The sequence below is a fragment of the Amblyraja radiata genome, chromosome 15 (genome assembly GCF_010909765.2).
Source record: "Amblyraja radiata isolate CabotCenter1 chromosome 15, sAmbRad1.1.pri, whole genome shotgun sequence".
In the NCBI taxonomy this organism is placed as follows: domain Eukaryota; kingdom Metazoa; phylum Chordata; class Chondrichthyes; order Rajiformes; family Rajidae; genus Amblyraja; species Amblyraja radiata.
Window position 1 is genome coordinate 8,139,353 of NC_045970.1, and position 19,729 is coordinate 8,159,081.

Below are 19,729 nucleotides of genomic sequence, written 5' to 3' on the forward strand. Positions count from 1 at the left end.
GAGATTTTACAAAACTACAGGATTTCTGGAATGATAGTAAATATCGATTCAGTTTTAAACAGGGTTGGAGAATACACCAATTTATTTTTACCATACAATGTAACCATTTAATGAGTTTTAATGGAGTTCTAAGCAATATAGTTAGTTAGGTTCCAAAGATATCAGATGCACAGTGAATTATTTACATAATATTTTACTGACCATCCCCGAGTTAAGTTCTTGGTTTTGGAACAGCACCATCCAAGACCAAGAAATTGCAGCGAATTGTGGTCGCAGCACAGACTATCACACACACCGACCTCCCTTGCATTGACTCCATTTATACCTCACGCTGCCTCGGCAAGGCCAGCAGCATAATCAAGGACGAGTCTCACCCTGGCCAATCCCTCTTCTCCCCTATCCCATCAGGCAAAAGGTATAGAAGTGTGAAATCGCACACCACCAGATTCAGGGTCAATTTCTTCCCAGCTATTGTCAGGCAACTGAACTATCCTACCACAACCAGAGAGCAGTCCTGAACTAGTATCGATCTCATTGAAGATCCTCAGATTATCTTTGATTGGACTTAACTGGCATTATCTTGCACTAAACATTATTCACATTATCCCCTTTATCCTGTATCTGTACACTGTGGATGGCTCAATTGTAATCATGTATTGTCTTTCTGCTGACTGGTTAGCACGCAACAAAAGCTTTTCACTGTACCTCAGTACATGTGACAATAAACTAAAATAATCTAAACTAAACTGAAATTAATGTTCTGAATTTGTACTTCGAATGACAATGATCAATCAGAGCTTTTTGCATAAAATTCACAGGAGCTGTAGATATTTGCACTTCAGTAATTATACACAAGATATCAGCAAATAGTGGTACTGCTATAAATTGTGTTCTCTTCATCCAGAGAGTGTCCTGGTGCAGTCGTTATTATTGCAATCTTTACAGAATCGATGCCTTGCTTTCCTTTATATACATATAGAAACATAGACATAGACAATAGGTGCAGGAGTAGGCCATTCGGCCCTTCGAGCCTGCACCACCATTCGATATGATCATGGCTGATCATCCAACTCAGTATCCCGTACCTGCCTTCTCTCCATACCCCCGATCCCTTTAGCCACAAGGGCCACATATAACTCCCTCTTAAATATAACCAATGAACTGGCCTCAACTACCTTCTGTGGCAGAGAATTCCAGAGATTCACCACTCTCTGTGTGAAAAATGTTTTCCTCATCTCGGTCCTAAAAGATTTCCCCCTTATCCTTAAACTGTGACCCCTTGTTCTGGACTTCCCCAACATCGGGAACAATCTTCCTGCATCTAGCCTGTCCAACCCCTTAAGAATTTTGTAAGTTTCTATAAGATCACCCCTCAATCTTCTAAATTCTAGCGAGTACAAGCCGAGTCTATCCAGTCTTTCTTCATATGAAAGTCCTGACATCCCAGGAATCAGTCTGGTGAACCTTCTCTGTACTCCCTCTATGGCAAGAATGTCTTTCCTCAGATTCCATGTTCCATATATTCCATGTTTATAAAGGTAAGTTTTCTTCATGCATTTGAGGCAGCAGAGGTTATGTAACGCCCTCCAGGCGTTCAATGTGCTGTTGTTGAGGGCAGTGAGGTCTACCCCTCCACCAGGGGGGCGGAGGGCAGCGCAGTCGAGAATGCCGTGCTGGTGCGCTGTTTGCTGGTCTGCTCCACACACGCAGGCTGCTGATGAACGCAGCCCCCAGCGATGCATGTTGGCGTTGAACCGGCCGACCCCTGTGCGGAGCTGGTTCAGGGTGACCCACTCTTTGCGGGGTAGGTCCGAACCGGGTGGGACTGTGGTGTTTGGTGCAACAGTGAATTGCAGAGGTCGTGAAGTCTGTTCCCAGCTGGTTCTCCACGCTCCTAGTGTGTTGAAACCGGAGCCGCAGAGGGTGGCTGCGTGACGGGAGAAGGGGCGACGAGATGACAGGCGTTGAGGTCCCAGTTGCTGTGAGTCCTGGACGAGGTGGTGCAGAGGATGTTTGGCATCCGATGGGGCCTTGCACACCACCCTGTGGGTGAAGTACTCTCTGTGAAGCTTGGCGGGTGCGGGCACCGGCAGAAGATCTGTCTGAGTAGGACGTAGGCAGCCGGTGATGATCCGCATGGTGTCGTTGAGGATGGCGTCTACCTTGCTAGTATGAGCGCTGCTGCACCATGCTGGGGCGGCGTACTCAGCGGCGCTGTACACGAGTGCAAGAGCACTAGTTCGGAGAATAGATGTCCTGCCGCCCCATGATGATCCAGGTTGATCATAATAACTGCTGACACATCTCACTGTCCCTCACAATAATATTAGAAGTATGAATCCATTACTCCTCTTTTCAATGAAATAAATATGTGATATGAATCATTTCTTTAGGTTTCTTAGTAATATTTCAACATCATCTTATTCCCATAAATACAGACCCACCTTCATTTCGTTTTTTTCAATATTTTTTAATTTTATAAAAGGGGGCAGCGGTAGAGTAGCTGCCTTACACCATCAGAGACCCTGGTTGCTTCTAACCATGGATGCTGTCTGTATGGAGTTGGTATGCTCTCCCTGTGGGTTTTCTCCGGGATCTTTGGTTTCTTCCCACACTCCAAAGACGTACAGGTTTGTATGTTAATTGGCTCGGTATCATTGTAAATTGTCCCTAGTATGTTGTAGGATAGCCTTAGTGTGCGGGGATCGCTCGGTGGGCCGAAGTGCCAGTTGCCACATCTCTCAAACTAAAACAAAAAAAAATGAAAGCACCAATTATAGTCAATGCTTTCTAATTCCCTGTTATGATGAATGCAACAATCCTTCTATTTTATTGGATTCTCAATCTGTTTGATCGTTTCATTGCTCCAGAAGCCACGGATTCTCTCTTGACGGTGCAGAATTGAAAGCCACACTGGAAAAGTAGAAATAGATGTTCTTGAGACTCTTTGTAGACAGCTTCCGTTTTGGTCAGAAGTGCAGGCTATTCGTTAGCCACGGACCACTAAATCACACCACAATATACCAATTGACGCCATAACATACTGACTAACAAATTTCCACCCCAATTATTGGAATTGATAATTATTGTTCATTACTCATAGCAGCTCAAAGTATTTACTGATACTTCCCATTCTTGGGTTTCATTTCACAATGCTACTCACATGGCAGATTGGTCAGAAAAGAAATAGCCCTCAATGTATAAGGGAGAGTCGAAAGTATCATTCAAAACTTGTTTAGCAGCAGGAATCAACTTAATGGTTAATTAGTGTTTCTCGGACTGGAAAGATGTTACCAGCTAAGATTCATGAGTCAGTCCCTCATGACGTGTGTGTAGCAAGGAACTGCAGGTGCTGGTTTAAACCGAAGATAGACACAAAATGCTGGAGTAACTCAGTGGGACAGGCAGCATCTCTAGAGAGAAGGAATGGGTGATGTTTGGTCATAAGGTCAAAGAAATAGGAGTAGAATTAGGCCATTCGGCCCATCAAGTCTACTCCACCATTCAATCATGGCTGATCTAACTCTCCTTCTTAACCCCAATCTCCTGCTTTCTCCTAATAACCTCTGACACCCGTACTTTTCAAAAATCTATCTATCTCTGCCTTAAAAATATCCATTGACGGCCTCTACATATTTCTGTGGCAAAGAATTCCACAGATTCACCACCCTTTGAATAAAGAAGACTGAACAAGTCTGAAGAAGGGTCTCGACCCGAAATGTCACCCATTCCCTCTCTCCAGAGATGCTGCCTGTCCCGCTGAGTTACTCCAGCATTTTGTGTCGACCCTCTTGACGTATTGTACATTTGTTGATGATTTGGACTTAAATCCAGGATGCACCAGAAGGAAGCTTGCACACGGTGCAAGAATAGGTGTGCAGGTGAAAGTGACGTGGAATGGTTTAGTCTCCAGGAAGACAGATATCAGTTAATAATAATAATATATCTTTTATTGTCATTGCACGTCAGTGCAACGAGATTTAGTGTGCAGCTCCACTGATGTACTAGAAAGGTAAATAAATACAATACATAAATAAGCAAGCTGAATTGATTGACGTGACCATCTGAGGGAGACTGTCCAAATGGAGTGGGTGGGGGGGCACTCATTAGGGCCGGTTCAGAGCCGCTATAGCTGTTGGGATAAAACTATTCCTAAATCTAGAGGTTCGGGCGTAGAAGGCAGGAATGTAGCAATTAGACTTTAATCCAGACCAAGGTGAGGCAGTTATTTTGTGGAGGGGCAACAAGGAAACAGGTTGTACAATAAATGGCAGGATATGTATTGGTGTGAAACATAGCTTGTGTATACTTCTTCAATATACCACATTACAGGAAAGGTGTGCTCGCACCAGAGAGAGTGCAGAGGATATTGTAACATAGAACATAGATTCAGATTCAGATTCAGATTCAATTTTAATTGTCATTGTCAGTGTACAGTACAGAGACAACGAAATGCATTTAGCATCTCCCTGGAAGAGCGACATAGCAAATGATTTAAATAAATAATAATAAGTGATAATAAGTGTCCGGGGGGTGGGGGGGGTGATTGGCAGTCACCGAGGTACGTTGTTGAGTAGAGTGACAGCCGCCGGGAAGAAGCTGTTCCTGGACCTGCTGGTTCGGCAACGGAGAGACCTGTAGCGCCTCCCGGATGCTAGGAGGGTAAACAGTCCATGGTTGGGATGAGAGCAGTCCTTGGCGATGCTGAGCGCCCTCCGCAGACAACGCTTGCTTTGGACAGACTCAATGGAGGGGAGCGAGGAACCGGTGATGCGTTGGGCAATTTTCACCACCCTCTGCAATGCCTTCCGGTCGGAGACAGAGCAGTTGCCATACCATACTGTGATGCAGTTGGTAAGGATGCTCTCGATGGTGCAGCGGTAGAAGTTCACCAGGATCTGAGGAGACAGATGGACCTTCTTCAGTCTCCTCAGGAAGAAGAGACGCTGGTGAGCCGTCTTGATCAGAGTTGAGGTATTGTGGGTCCAAGAGAGGTCATCGGAGATGTTGACTCCCAGGAACCTGAAGCTAGAAACACGTTCCACCTCCGTCCCGTTGATGTGGATGGGGGTGTGCGTGCCGCCCCTGGACTTCCTGAAGTCTACAATGAGCTCCTTGGTCTTCTTGGAGTTAAGGGCCAGGTTGTTGTCAGCGCACCATGCTGCTAAGTGCTGGACCTCTTCCCTGTAGGCCGACTCATCGTTGTTGCTGATGAGGCCAATCACCGTTGTATCATCTGCATACTTGATGATGGTGTTAGTACCATGTACAGGTGTGCAGTCATAGGTGAAGAGGGAGTAGAGGAGGGGGCTCAGCACACAGCCCTGTGGAACGCCGGTGTTCAGGGTGAGGGTTGAAGAGGTGTGCTTGTCTGACCTAACAGACTGGGGTCTGTTGGTTAGAAAGTCCAGTATCCAGTTGCAGATGGAGGGGTCGATGCCCAGGTTACCGCATAGAACTGTTCAGTACAGGAACAGGCCCCGAGGATCACAGTGCTGAGTATGATGCCAAATTAACTTATCTCATCTGCCTGCACGTGATCCATTTCGGCCCATTCTTTGCATATTCAAGTACCTATCTAAAAGCCTCCTAAATGCCTCTATTGCATCAGCCTCCTCCACCACCCATGGTGGTGCAGTCCAGGTACCCACCAGCCTTTGCGTACAAAACTTGCCCCGCACATCTCCTTTTAACCCCCCCTCCCCCCCATCATGAAGATATGCTTTCTTGTCATTGATATCTTCACCCTGGGAAAAAAGATTCTGACTGTCTACTCCATCTATGCCTCTCAGAATTGTATTTACTCTTACCAGATCCTCCCTCAACTCCCATGCTCCAATGAAAGCCATCCAAGTTTGTCCAACCTCTCCCAGCAGACCGCACCCTCTAATATCCAGGCAGCAACCCCCCCCCCCCCCCCCCCCACCCCAGTCTCTCTCACTCTGTTTCTATTCCTCCTCCCAATGCATTCCGTCCCTCTCTACCACTCACCCCTCCACTCTCTCTATTCCCATCTGCCACCACCTTTCCACATTTAACTCCATTCCATTCCTTTCAGATTCCAGATCCTGCAGCCTTCTGTTGTCCACTTGGTGCTTTTCCAATGTCTGTTGCTGTCTCCATCTCCTCCATCCGACTGTTGTCTGTCAGCCACCTTTATCCACCTATCACTTGTTAGATTCCCCCCCCCCCCCCCCCCCCACCTCTTTATACTGACCATAGACACAAAATGCTGGAGTAACTCAGCGGGACAGGCAGCGTCTCTGGAGAGAAGGAATGGGTGACGTTTCGGGTCGAGACCCTTCTTCAGGCTGAGAGTCTGGGGAAAGGGAAACGATGGATATAGATGGTGATGTAGAGAGATATAGAACAAAGAAATGAAAGATATGCAAAAAGAGTTACAATGATCAAGGAAACGGGCCATTGTTGGCTGGGGGCTCGGTGAAAACAAGTTATAGACAATGAAACTCACCAGGACAACAGTGAAACTAGTACAATGACGAGGGTGGCGGATGGATGGAGGGAGAGGGGATGCAAGGGTTACCTGAATTTAGAGGAATTAATATTCATACCGCTGGTTGTAAACTGCCTTTTTTACTGGCTAGTTCCCCTCTACTCCTTCAGTCTAGCTCAAGGGCCTCGAACCAAAACGTTGACTGTCCATTTCCCTTCTATAGATATTGCCTGACTCATTGAGTTCTATCAGCTCCTCTCATTCTTCTTGCTGGGGTTGATTATGGTCTAAATCCATGCTTTGTAACTAAACTATATAAATGGCTGCCATTTATTTAGTTTAGTTTAGAAATTCAGCGTGGAAGCAGGCTCTTCGGCCTACCTAGTCCGCGCCGACTATCCCACAGACACTAGGGACAATTTACATTTATACCAAATCGATTAGCCTACAAACTGTAAATGTTTGGAGTGTGGGAGGAAACCGAAGATCTCGGAGAAACCCCACGCAGATCACGGGGAGAAGGTACAAACTGCGTACAGACAGCACCCATAGTCTGGATCGAACTCTGGTTCTGTAAGGCAGCAAACTACTGCTGAACCACCTCAATCAATGAGAAAATTAAAATGAAATGTTTCGAAGCAGACCTTTAAAGACTTCTTGGTTTGTTTTTTTATTGATTAAAACTAAAAAATACAAAGCCCTAATTCATTTAAACACAAAGTCAAATGCAGAGATGGCAGTCAGTTTTCAATTGTTGCATGCATGAAATCAACTGTATTCACTGATTTGTTCAAGGATAAGTTAAATTAATAAGAACCTCAATTTATATCAATTAATGTTTCTTGCATATAAAATAAAGTACTCCCAAGATCAATAAAGGCTTGGCATACGTGTCCGTAACTGAAGGATTAATAGTGTCAACATCATTATCTCTGAACTGTGCTTTATCACGCCAGCACAATTCTGTATCATATACTTGTTATGAGCTCCCTATCCCTCTGATCATTGGATCACGGATTACACTGTTTAGAGAAGTAATTCTATTGTACATTCATGCAACGAGTCTTCATTTATTAGGAAAACGTGCTGTAGGGAAACATAGTTCATAGTTGTTATTCCATTTTTGCTCTTTGTGTTTTTGGATCAGTTGCCTCCATGAGGAATAGCTCAAGTTTGCCGAGGTCAAGTTCACAATAACAACGGCACCCATCAAGTAATTATATACCACACTCCCTAATCTAATTGTTAAGGGGCTGTCCCACTTGGACGACCTAACTGGCGAGTTTAGAAGAGTTTGAAAAAATGACATGTTGAAGACCTCCTTCGACCTCCTTTAACTATGTTGAAGACTAGCTTCGACTAGCTTCGGGAAAATTAGACACCGAATAGTGGAAACATAGAAACATAGAAAATAGATGCAGGAGGAGGCCATTCGGCCCTTTGAGCCAGCACCGCCATTCATTGTGATCATGGCTGATTATCCCCTATCAATAACCCGTGCCTGCCTTCTCCCCATATTCCTTGATTCCACTAGCCCCTAGAGTTCTATCTAACTTAAATCCATCCAGTGATTTGGCCTCCACTGCCCTCTGTTGCAAGGAATTCCATAAATTCACAACTCTCTGAGTGAAAAAGTGTTTTCTCACCTCAGTCTTAAATTACCACCTCTTTACTCTAAGGCTGTGGTCCCTGGCTCTGGACTCGCCTCCTTCGATCTCCCTTCGACCTCCCTTCGGCTATGATGAAGACTATCTACGACTATCTACATATTGAGGAGGAGCCATCTTGGTGAACGGCTGCTAGCCAGCAGCCGTCCGTTTTAATTCGTTTTTTTTATAGTTTTTAGTGAGTCCTGTTTTTCGTTTGTAGGGGATATGGACTTTTTAATGTGGGGGGTAGGTCTCAACTTTATTTCTAGGTCCCTACCTGGTCGGTGTGGCAGCTTTTTCTCCGGGCTGCCCGTTGACCCGTCCTCGTGGCCCACCAGCGGGCTTGGAGCGCCGTTTCCTGGCGGGCACCGCACAGCACCTCGGCCTCGGTGGCGGCACAGCGTTGGAGCGCTATCGCGGAGCGGAGTGGAGCGGGCGATGCCTTGCCTGGGTCGCCGCGTGGAGCGACGCGCTGGAGCTCTGGTGAGCTGGACCGCCGAGAGCAACATCTCCGGGCTGCGGAGAGGCGGAGCGGAGAGGCGGCGCCGACTTTAACATCGGGAGCCTAGGAGCTCCAAACCGGCGCGGCCTTGTCGGCTCCGGAAGCCGCGGTCTCCAGCTAGGAAGCGGCCGTTCCAGGTAGCCCAGCCGCCGAGAGGACTCTCCCGACGCCGGGGCAAGACCACCCGGTGAGAACGGCCAGGAACATCGGGCCTCCGTAGAGGCAATTGCGGTGGCCTCAATAGGCCTGACTTTGGGGTGAACTTGGGGTTGGGGACTGGACATTGTGCCTTCCCCCACAGTGGTATCCACTGTGGGGGGATGATTTTTTTGTCTAATGTAATCCTGTAAGTCTGTGTCCAAGATGGCTGCCGTGAAGGGAGAGTGAACGCTGGCGCGCTTTGGCTGCCGCTGCTCCCTCTTCACACTGTGTTTTTGATTTTCTGTTTTTGGAATGAATTCTGTTTTTAATTTGTGTCTCTGTGATGTCTTTATTACTTATTTTATTCTGATTATATGTTTTTATTTCTATTAACCTATGTAAGGTGTCCTTGAGATGTCTGAAAGGCGCCCATTAAATAAAATTTATTATTATTATTATTATTATCTACAACTACCCTCGATTACCTACGACTAACATGATGACCTACTACGACTAAACCTACGAGTAAAAAAAGTAGCGATTTTTTTCCATGGCGACCTTTTTTTACTCGCGGGCATTTTTTAACATATTGAAAAAAACGCCGCAACCTAGCTGAGGCCTCGAGTACGTGGGGACCACTCTCGAGCATGAAGGAGAGTTACGAAGACCTCCTACGACTTCGTGTCGACCATGCTGCGAGTATGAGTCGAGGGCAAACTCGCCAGAACTCGCCGATTAGGTCGCCCAAGTGGGACAGGCCCTTAAATCACAGATATTTGTAATTCGCGAAGTTACGATCATTAAACGGGAAGTGTAAACTTTAGCTCAGATCGGAGGGGAGGGAGTTCCCCCCCGCCACGGGTACCATGTAATCCTGTGCAACCTGCTCCATGGTCAGATAGTCGGCGACTAAACCATCTCCCCCACATGGTTTGCCAGGTGAGGAGGGGGCTGTGGACCCCCAGCAGGACCAAAAACAAGACGTGTCAAAGGGCGGATGAGCTTCTAGCGAGCCAATGTCCATCCACACTTCAGTAGAAGTTGCGCTCACTGTCGTACACAGCATTGTAAGGAATGATGATGAAGCACACACACCAAAATCCTACACTTCCAGCGGCGGAAGTCCGCAGGAACTGGAGGACAGAGATGTGTGGTGCGTCCGTCACCGTTCCCGTTGGAAACCAGCACCACTGCGTCGCTAATGTTTTCAATGATGATGAATGAATGAAAGTATACTTTATTGTTCTGGTAGCTAATGCATTAAAACGGTATAAGTATTAAACTTAAAAAGAGATAAATTGAAAGCAAAATTAAAATTATGTTCCCAGAATATGATGGTATGGAGATTATATTACTGGATCTATATGTATATGTATATGTATAGAAAGGTTGGGATTATTGATCTGGAAACATGGTTTTGAGCCCACTTGGAGCTGGGCAATTTTATGTGCAGTTTTGGTCCCCTAATTTGAGGAAGGACATTCTTGCTATTGAGGGAGTGCAGCGTAGGTTTACAAGGTTAATTCCCAGGATGGCGGGAGTGTCATATGCTGAGAGAATGGAGCGGCTGGGCTTGTACACGCTGGAGTTTAGAAGGATAAGAGGGGATCTTATTGAAACATATAAGATTGTTAAGGGTTTAGACACGCTAGAGGCAAGAAACATATTCCCGATGTTGGGGGAGTCCAGAACCAGGGGTCGCAGTTTAAGAATAAGGGGTAAGCCATTTAGAACGGAGACGAGGAAACACTTTTTCTCACAGAGAGTTGTGAGTCTGTGGAATTCTCTGCCTCAGAGGGTGGTGGAGGCCGGTTCTCTGGATACTTTCAAGAGAGAGCTAGATAGGGCTCTTAAACATAGCGGAGTCAGGGGATATGGGGAGAAGGCAGGAACGGGGTACTGATTGGGGATGATCAGCCATGATCACATTGAATGATGGTGCTGGCTCGAAGGGCCGAATGGCCTACTCCTGCACCTATTGTCTGTTGTCTATTGTTTAATTTTAAGTCGAGTATCAGTAGTAGTAACCATTAAGCTTCTGGATTGTCATAAAAATCCATCTAAAAAGATTTGTTGCATGCTAAGCAGTCAGCATTGACAATACATGATTACAATCGAGCCATTTACAGAGTATAGATACATGATAAGGGAATAATGTTTAGTGCAAGGTAAAGCCAGTAAAGTCCAAACAAGGATAGTCCGAGGGTCACCAATGAGGTAGATAGCAGTTCAGGACTGCCCTCTGGATGTGGTAAGATGATGCAGTTGACTTTATAGAGTGTGGCCTAGAAATGTATCGCTAATGCTGGGTTTTGTTCAGTATTATGTCATTAGAAATTAACTGATTCCAAAATGAAACATGATAACAACTATTTTTGGAGAATCAAGAGTCAAGAGTAAAGAGTGAAGAGCGTTTTATTGTCATATGTCCCAGATAGAACAAAGACTTTCTTACTTGCTGCAGCACAACAGAATATGTCAACATAGTACACTGTAAACAATGTAACAATATATATACACACACACACACACACACACACACACACACACACACACACACACACACACACACACACACACACACACACACACACACACACACACACACACACACACACACACACACATACACATAAGTCTCCTCTCCAGATACGTAACTAGTTGCTTTTTGTCATTTGTCACTCTAATGCAATTGGCACTAATTCTGCATTGGTCACTCTAAGATATGGCATTTATCTTCCATTACACTCCTTTATGAAGCACTGCAGAACAACAGACTAGGTTGGCTTGAGACAAACTCTTATTGATCACCATGTTTTAGTAACACTGGGCTAAGATCCATTTCAGGAAGCCCTTCCTTTAAATTTCACACTTCTGCAACTCCTCCTTCATATACTTACCAAACCTTACCCAATCACCCACCTCCACCACTTTCCAAACTTGTTCCTGATGCCACATGGTCCAGGACCTGAAAATCCAATCCCCAAACCTGCGTGGGTTTTCTTCGAGGTCTTTGGTTTCCTCCCACACTCCAAAGACATATAGGTTTGCAGGTTGATTGGCTTGGTATGAAATGTACATTGCCCCGAGTGTGTGTAGGATAGTGTTAGTGTGCTATATGTGTGGGGATCACTGGTCGGTGCGGACTCGGTGGGCAGAAGGGCCTGTTACCTTGCTGTACAGTGGCTTGCAAAAGTATTCATACCCCTTGAACATTTCCACATTTTGTCACGTTACAACCACAAACGTAAATGTATTTTATTGGGATTTTATGTGATAGACCAACACAAAGTGGCGCATAATTGTGAAGTGGAAGGAAAATGATACATGGATTTCAAATTTTTTTACAAATAAAAAACTTAAAAGTGTGGCGTGCAAAAGTATTCAGCGCCCTTTACTCTGATACCCCCAAATAAAATCCAGTGCAACCAATTGCCTTCAGAAGTCACCTAATTAGTAAATAGAGTCCACTTGTGTGTAATCTAATCTCAGTATAAATACAGCTGTTCTGTGAAGGCCTCAGAGGTTTGTTAGAGAATATTAGTGAACAAACAGCATCATGAAGCCCAAGGAACACACCAGACAGGTCAGGGATAAAGTTGTGGAGAAGTTTAAAGCAGGGTTAGGTTATAAAAAAATATCCCAAGCTTTGAACATCTCACGGAGCACTGTTCAATCCATCATCCGAAAATGGAAAGAGTATGGCACAACTGTAAACCTACCAAGACATGGCCGTCCACCTAAACTGACAGGTCAGGCAAGGTGGGCATTGATCAGAGAAGCAGCCAAGAGGCCCATGGTAACTCTGGAGGAGCTGCAGAGATCCACAGCTCAGGTGGGAGAATCTGTCCACAGGACAACTATTAGTCGTGCACTCCACAAATCGGGCCTTTATGGAAGAGTGGCAAGAAGAAAGCCATTGTTGAAAAAAAGCCATAAGAAGTCCCGTTTGCAGTTTTCCACAAGCCATGTGGGGGACACAGCAAACATGTGGAGGAAGGTGCTCTGGTCAGATGAGACCAAAATTGAAGTTTTTGGCCTAAATGCAAAATGCTATGTGTGGCGGAAAACTAACACTGCACATCACCCTGAACACACCATCCCCACTGTGAAACATGGTGGTGGCAGCATCATGCTGTGGGGATGCTTTTCTTCAGCAGGGACAGGGAAGCTGGTCAGAGTTGATGGGAAGATGGATGGAGCCAAATACAGGGCAATCTTGGAAGAAAACCTGTTTTCTTCCAAGACCTGAGTCTGCAAAAGACTTGAGACTGGGGCGGAGGTTCACCTTCCAGCAGGACAACGACCCTAAACATACAGCCAGAGCTACAATGGAATGGTTTAGATCAAAGCATATTCATGTGTTAGAATGGCCCAGTCAAAGTCCAGACCTAAATCCAATTGAGAATCTCTGGCAAGACTTGAAAATTGCTGTTCACAGATGCTCTCCATCCAATCTGACTGAGCTTGAGCTATTTTGCAAAGAAGAATGGGCAAATATTTCAGTCTCTAGATGTGCAAAGCTGGTAGAGACATACCCCAAAAGACTTGCAGCTGTAATTGCAGCGAAAGGTGGTTCTACAAAGTATTGACTCAGGGGGGCTGAATACTTTTGCACGCCACACTTTTCAATTTTTTATTTGTAAAAAAATTTGAAAACCATGTATCATTTTCCTTCCACTTCACAATTATGCACCACTTTGTGTTGGTCTATCACATAAAATCCCAATAAAATACATTTACGTTTGTGGTTGTAACATGACAAAATGTGGAAAAGTTCAAGGGGTATGAAAACTTTTGCAAGCCACTGTATCTCTAAACTAAACTAAACTACTCAGCTCCAGGGTGAATCAGGATCCAATTGCTGACCTGGACATTGGTAGAGTCACTATACAGTATGGAAACAGGCCCTTCAGCCCACTTTGTCTATATCGACAAAGTTGACATTTTGGATTATTCCCATTTGCCAGCATTTGGCCCGTATCCCTCCGAACCCTTCTGATCTATATATTCATCCAAATGTATTTTTGAAATTGTAACTATCTCTGCTTCTGTAGTTTCCTCTGGCAGCTATTTCCAGATATGGACTACCCTCTGAGTGAAAACGTTGCCGCTGATGTCCCTCTGAAATCTCTTCCCTCTCGCTCTAACTCTCTAGTTTAGAATCCTCTCTACCTTGGGAAAAGCACTGTAAGCGTTCACTCCACCCACACCTCGATCCAGGCAAGCGAGCATGCAGCCCATCACCCTCCACCACCACCACTTGGCCCAGGGGCCTCCCACAGCCGACCAAGGGTGTGGGAGGTAAGACCCCTGCCCGCTCATCGGCATCGCTCCTTTCCTCCGCCTGCCACCACTGTCATCTTTAAGGAGCCATGTGTCATGAACTCACACATTAAAAATGTTGGGCTCAACTTTAACTCGGGTGGGAATTCATTAACAGTGAACACCTGGTATGCTGGTAGCAGGGCAATCTTAATGACTGTCTCCTTTACAGCTCGCTAACCTCCATCGGAAGGGCAGTTCAAGTACAGATACTAGAGAAAATAGTTTAAGTTGACACTTGATTGATAAAAATACATCGATAGATGCTCCTGAACACATCATCAGTGATGTAACCTGGGGTCATTGGGTGTTTCGGGTCTTTCAACATCAGACACCCTCACCCAGGCGACCCAGCCATGGTTGATCAGACCACGACTTGTGTTCAGGTGGCATTCGCTCCTCCCCATGGACCTCCTCTCGTGATCCAGAGCCACCTCGAGGCCTTCTCCGCTGCCTCTGTGGTGTTCTTGATGGCCTTTCTCCTTGCCACTCCGTTGATGCCCAGTGCATTCAAGGCTTTGTAGAGCGATTGCCCTGCAAAACCTCTGCAGCCAACCTCGATGGGCATACACTTGCCTTCCAGCCCAGCTTAGGCCAGTCTATGACTAGCTCTTCATACTTGGTTATCTTCCTCTCATAGGCCTCCTCCAGACGGTCCTCCCACGGCACTGTCAGTTCCAACAAGACGATGTTTTTGGTCGCCTCTGAGACCAGGAGGATGTCTGGCCTCAGCGTGGCCATGACGGTGGCAATGTGCTGTGGGAACTTCACCTGTTTCACCAGGTCTACAGAAATCTGTCAGTCCTGCGCAGTCGCCAGAACTCCGGACTGATTGCTGGCTGCTGTGGTTCCAGGTGAAACTGGACTGTTGGACATATAATCTTTCAAATGAGAAGTTAAAATAAGGCCTCATCTCGCCCATAAAGTGGAAATAAAAAATCCCATAGCAATATTTTGAAGAAAAGCTGGCCTGCTTTATTCCACATCAAGGCTAATATTTATCACTCAACCAACATGTCTAAACTAGTTGATCGGATTTCTTTCAGTGGGCTATCACTGCTCACAATTTGGATGAGAAATCTCCTATCAAGAAAGAGTGACCACACCTCAAAAATATTTTAAAATATTCAATAGTCATGAATGATCTTATTTCTTTCATTCACCTTCCACCTTCATGGATTGCCAAGCTACTTATCAGCCAATGCACTGACATTGAAGCCCTCATTTTTCTCATGATGTCCAAGCTTCCCCCAGCCTGTGATAGTTTCAAGCTCTATGACATACTTTGATAACTCCATTCTATTGACTCAAGACTATGTCTGCCCATCACCAGTGATTGAGTATTCATTCACAGTAACCCACTCTCAAGTTTCCTATTGAAGATTTTTCACCGTTTTACCTGATCCCCTCTTCCGAAAGCCTTCTCAAATTTATCTTTTTTTGTTGCATGCCATCAATGTGCTCTAAAATACTTAATTCATGCTATTTAGCTGCTTCCCCCAACTATGCAAAAACAGAGAGAAGCAGGCTTTGTGCCCCATGAATTAATCTTTTTCCAACCCACAATGACAGCGTCAACATTTTAATAAAATGTTTTAAAAATAGCTCCCAGTCAAATACAAATTTAAGTTAGTCATTAGCCATTTTTCCTTGCACAAACTCTATACTTGAGCCTTTGTAGTAATCAATAATATCGACCTCTCAATTCTGTTGCTATTAATCATAACTGGCTTGTTAACATTGCACTGCAGTCACACAATCGATCCACTCGGAACAAGTTTCAGCTGAAGTCTGGCTTCAGTTCTCAGTGTGTTTTACTGAAGGCCAGATAAGTGGGTCTATGAAGTACTGTGGTAATTATTAAGAAATGTCTGTCGACCTCATGGTGGAAGTAAACTCCATGTAGCACGGGCAGCTTTGATAAGACTTTGGTCACCATTGGTGACTGAGATAAACATAAGAGACATTGATCACATCATAGGTGAGCTAAGTCTTGTCTCCTGACCTCTGACTTTCACTAGCACTTATGGTTATCATGTCATGACGCAGTGAGTGACAAGCAAGGTATTGGCATCCAAATACTTTACTGACAGATCAGTCCTGACTATCTCTCCATTCTGCCCTGTGTGTCTTCTCATGAGAATGAAAGCTATGTACTTTCAATAGCAGCAACCAATTGCGAACCACGGCATTTAAAAGTGATTCCATTAAATATTTTTTATATTTTCATTATTCAAGAGCAACCTTTAAAGTTTTAGATATTTATGTTTCTGAGGCAGAAAATGGAGGAAGAGTTTTAAATGATGTTTCTTCACATGTTGGCATTTGACCCAGCTTCTGTTTATTTCCTATTGTAAATGTTCCCATATTTACACAGTTGGGAGTTGTTCTTTTTATTTGAAGTGACTATAAGTTGTGGCCCTGGATTGTGACATAGAAAACCTGACATCACAAGTAATAGATTTGTTCCCTTCTTTTGTTTAGCCGAATAATCAATGCATTATTGAATATATGATTTGAACCTAACCTTAGAGTTGTACAGCACGGAAACAGGCCTTTCAGCCCACTGCATCTGTGCCAACGTTTTACACATCAACAGTTGCCTCCATTATTTGTATCGGTATTGATTCATTACAGTCACTTGCTCCGGGTTGCAATGAAAAACCTTGTTTTGCATGTTAGCAGGGCACATATACCACACTTGAGTATATTGTGCAGTGTAAAAGTGAGAAAGAATAGTGCAAATTACGTTGCTACAGCTACAGAGGAGGTATAGTTTAAAAAAGGTGCAAGTGCTGCAACAAGATAGATGAAGAGATCAGGAATATTCCTTGGAATATTGAATTGAATCCTTTATTTGTCATTCAGACCTTTCGGTCTGAACGAAATGTCGTTGCCTGCAGCCATACATGTAATAATAAACAACACACAATAAACACAAATTAACATCCACCACAGTGAGTTCACCAAGCACCTCCTCACTGTGATGGAGGCAAAAGTCTTAGGGTTGCTGTCTCTTCCCTCCTCTTCTCCCTCTGTGCTGAGACGATACCTCACCAGGCGATGGTAAGTCAGTCCCGCGGTTCAAGCTCCGCGGCCCGGGGGTGGTCGAAGCTACCGCCCTCCAGTCCAGCGGACGCAGTTGTTGCCACGGGAGCTCCGGAAAACAGGCATCAACCTGTGACCCGCGAGCTCCCGACGATGTCATCCACTGGCCCGCGGCCGAGCCCAAGATTCAGGTCGCCGCCGCCAGAACGCCGCCTCAGCCGCCGGAGCACCGTCTCCGCCCCGCACCAGGCCGCCCACACAGGAGCATCTCAGCCCCGCACCGGGCTGCCCACACGGGAGCGCCTTCCAGCTGGGAGCCGGGCCGCCCACACGGGAGTGCCTTCCAGCCCCGCACCGGGCCGCCCACACAGGAGTGTCTTAGCCCCGCGCCGTCCACCCTCACCAGAGCGCCGAGTCGTGCCGCTGCCCGAACGCCGCCGCAGCTCGAAGACGGCCAGCCTCGCGTTGGTAAGTCCTGGCTGGCTCTATCTCCGGATCCTCGAGGTCGGTCGCAGGTTGGAGGCCGCCAGCTCCGCCATTAGGCCTCAGCTCAGACGGGGGAAGAGAAGGGGGATACAACAAGAAAGTCGCATTCCCCCGAAGGGAGAGACAGAAAGCTCTGTTTCACCCCCCCCCCCCCACACATAACACAACCTAATAACCAAAAGTTTAACTGAACAAGACAAAAAAAACAACACAAAAAAGTAAAAACAGACAGACTGCAGGCGAGCCGCAGCCGTTTAACAGCGCCGCCACTTCCGGAGTAGAATAGATCATGGGAGCCAGATAACAAGGGGAAGAAGCTGGTGGATGTGCTTTCAAGCTTTTGTATCTCCTGCCTGATGGGAGTAGTCCTTGATTAAGTTGTGTGATGGATTTGGCTGTGGACACAACTCTTGTGGCCATGGGCACACCATTGCTGCACCAAGCTGTGATGTATCCGAATAGGATTTTTTAAATGGTGCATCTGGTGCATAAGAAATTGGTAAGTGTCGTTAGAGACATGCCGAATTTCCTTAGTCTTCTGAGGGTGTTGAGACATTTTCATGGACAGAGTGTCAATGTGGTTGGACCAGGATAGATTGTTCGACTTCTCTAACTTCAAGTAACCCTTGTTTTCCCTCTCTCTCCATCCCTCCCCCATCTTAGTCCTCCGACCAGTCTGACTGTATTCTTCACCTTCCCCGTGTTAACAATGATCTATTCTACATTTCCTTTGAACCTCATCCCCTTTGATGTCTTGTGTTCACACTTAATGGGCCTGTCCCACTTAGGCGACTGCAGGAGACTTTGCAGTCGCCACATGGTTGCCACATGTTCGCTGGTGGTTGCCGGGGAGTCGCCTTCATGGTCGTGAGGAGTTCCCGCATTCTGGGAACGAGTCGCGGCCTCATTATGGTCGCCGTGAATTTTTCAACATGTTGTGAAATTAGCGGCGACTAAAATGAAGCCGCCGTGGAGAGTAGCGAGAATTCTCGAGCCGTAGGTGGGTTGCCAGGAGGTCCTAATGGGTTGCCAGGAGGTCGAAGGTTCTCAGAGGTTCTCGTAGGTTGTAGCCGGTGCTGACCGGTGAATTTCATTGGCTCATTGGGAAAATAAAGGTAAGCAGTAGTTTTCAGAACCAAGGATAACCGACCGGTAATGTTAATGTCCGCCGAGCTTCACAGCCGTGTATCTCTGGCTTCCTAAAAGTTGTCTCCACTCCTTTTCCTCCCTTCTCCCCCCCTCTTTTAAAGGACTTACCGTACACTGTGCTTTAGCCGTCTAAATTACAGCGCCAACCTTCCTGTTCATCGCGGTGTGTGTCTGTATCACCTTGGCTTTGCACCGTGTGAATTTTTTAGACAGGGCAAGCGGGGGGAGCGCTGTCTAAAAAATTCACATGGGCTGGTGAAGGAAGCGATGTGTGTGTGTGTGTGTGTGTGTGTGTGTGTGTGTGTGTGTGTGTGTGTGTGTGTGTGTGTGTGTGTGTGTGTGTGTGTGTGTGTGTGTGTGTGTGTGTGTGTGTTTCTACTCTGACAGACTCCGTTCCAGTTCCCAGTTTTTTAGGCGACTGCCGGCAACTTGACAGTCTGCTGAAAAATCGCCTACGTGGGACAGGCCCATTACTCATCCATATCTTTGTGTCTCCCTCTCCACTGACTCTCGGTCTGAAGAAGGATCTCGACCCGAAACATCACCCACTCCTTCTATCCAGAGATGCTGCTCGTCCCGCTGAGTATGTCTATCTAAATTGTTGATGATATTTACAGCTAGGAACTCGGAGTCTTGACCATCTACACTTCAGCACAGCATTGATTCAGACTGGGGTGTGCACTAGACCACTCTCCCTGAAGTTCACGACCAGCTCCCTCATTTTGTTGACATTGTGGTCGACGTTGTTGTTTTCACACTAGGCTGCTGACCTCTTCTTCTTGTGTATGGTGTGCACAGCCTAAAGTTGTAGGACGACAACTTGTTCTATTTGTTCTTATTTGATCGTGCACGCCAGGTTTATTGCATTCGTCGAAACAGGGCGGACCACGTGAAGGTTGCAATCTCACACCCCTACTGGACTCCATCTCCTTGCACTACATCTCTTCGTTGTTTGAGATTCAGACCAGTATGGTT